Source organism: Echinops telfairi, unplaced genomic scaffold (genome assembly GCF_000313985.2).
Source record: "Echinops telfairi isolate 266 unplaced genomic scaffold, ASM31398v2 ScPeMD7_3;HRSCAF=10, whole genome shotgun sequence".
NCBI classification, from domain to species: Eukaryota; Metazoa; Chordata; class Mammalia; order Afrosoricida; family Tenrecidae; genus Echinops; species Echinops telfairi.
Genome location: NW_022103899.1, coordinates 57,449,554 through 57,451,164, shown reverse-complemented (window position 1 = coordinate 57,451,164; position 1,611 = coordinate 57,449,554). Strand labels below are relative to the sequence as shown.

Here is a 1,611-nt window from a genome sequence, read left to right as displayed (position 1 = left end):
CCAGCGGTTCAAATCCCCCACGCTGAGGGAGGAAAGACCCATCAGCTCCTGTAGAGATGACAGCCTAGGAAACCCTGAGACAGCTCTGCTCTGTCACATAGAGTCGCTGTGAGTCAGGATCTCCTCAGTGGCACTTAAGCCCTTCACAGGCACGCTGCCCTTATAGCCACACAACGCAACCTCACTTCTGTGGAGTCAATTCTGAGTGTCTGAGACCCTAACTCTTTTGGTAACCATGTAAGACAGGGTAGGGCTGCCCTGTGGGTTTCCGAGACTGTAACTTTTTATGGGAGTAAAAAGTTCCTCTTTGTCCTGAGAGCCAGCTGGTGGTTTTGAACTGCTGACCTTGTAGTAACCACTTGGCCACCAAAACTCCTACAGGGATCACTTGCGGCAGGTTTATTGTAGTGTTTCCCAAAGTGGGTGATTTTACCCTGGGGACAGGGCTGTAAAAGCCATACCTACACTTTATCCTGGTGGATTATGGGCTGCCATACAAACGTTTTTAATTGGCAGGGCGGGGCACTGAGTAATTTTTTTTTTTCTCTCTGAAAAGGGACGCAGGCCAAATAAGATTGGGAACCAAACTACGGCCAAATGTTCAGTTAAAAGCAAACTCAGAGAACAAAAAGCTCACTGTCATGGGGTCATTTCAGACTCTTAGTGACCCTATAGGACAGGGTGGAACTGCCCTTGTGAGTGTCTGAGGCCGTAACTCTTTACATGAGAAGCCCCATCTTTCGCCCATGGAGAAGCTGGTAATCTTGAACTGCTGACTTTACCGTGAGCAGCCCAATGCCAGCAACCCACGAGGCCACCAGGACTCCTCGCCTCAGAGTTCACAATTAACCTGCAAAGTGAACAGATCATCCACCCATCTTCCTTCACAGCCAGGCCCCTGAGACTGAGCCCACTTGGCACTCGCCTAGAAGCCACAGCGAGTTCATGGCCAAACCTCAACCCCTACAGAAGTGGGACCCCAAGTTGGGTCACCTGAATCGGAATCACCAGGAGCGGAGGTCAACATGCAAAGTCCCAGCAGTTCCCTGGCTCTGGGTTTCACCGAGAACCAGGCCGGCAAGCTGCCAAGAAATCGGCCCTTTAACCAACCTCCCCAGAGGATGCCCACACCTAGAAGTGTTCGAGCCGTTGCCCTACCCTCTGCCAAAGCCGGAGAAATTTCAGGCCCACGTCGAAGTTCCGGATAAACTTCAGTCCTACCTCGTGGTTCCGGGGGCAGCTTCTGAATTTCTACAGGAAAGGGGCTTGGGTGGGGCCTACAAACGGGCTGCATGTGCCTTGACACGTGCAAACATGCATCATCCTCTCGGTGCTCGGATTAGGGGACGGCTGGAGATGATGGGGGATTCAAAGCCACCCGGAACACCCGCCACTCCCCAACAGATGAACGCGGGGGTCCCTCTCCAAGTTTGCAAACTGCAGGAAAGGAGGGGGCTTTTGCGGGATGGGAAGGCCCAGGCGCCCGCCTCGAGCGCGAGCCGGAAGGACCTCCGTCCTGTGCCGCAGGCCAAGTGGGCACAGGCCCTGCAAAGGCGGCCCCTCAGGGGGTTCCTCTGGGGCGAGAGGTGGGCAGAGCCCCAGCCCGGGGCC

The 1,611-nt window shown here is 54.7% G+C and overlaps 1 protein-coding gene across 1 annotated transcript in view; it reads right to left on the bottom strand.

Moving 5' to 3' along the window:
• LOC123522175 (lisH domain-containing protein ARMC9-like) overlaps nucleotides 1-1,542 on the bottom strand; it is a 10,981-nt gene extending 9,439 nt beyond the window's left edge. Inside the window, exon 1 of the mRNA XM_045294294.1 lies at nucleotides 1,159-1,542. The gene's annotated coding sequence lies outside the window, so the exon portion shown is untranslated. The remainder of the gene's footprint in view (nucleotides 1-1,158) is intronic.
• Between the last annotated feature and the right edge of the window lie 69 nt (nucleotides 1,543-1,611).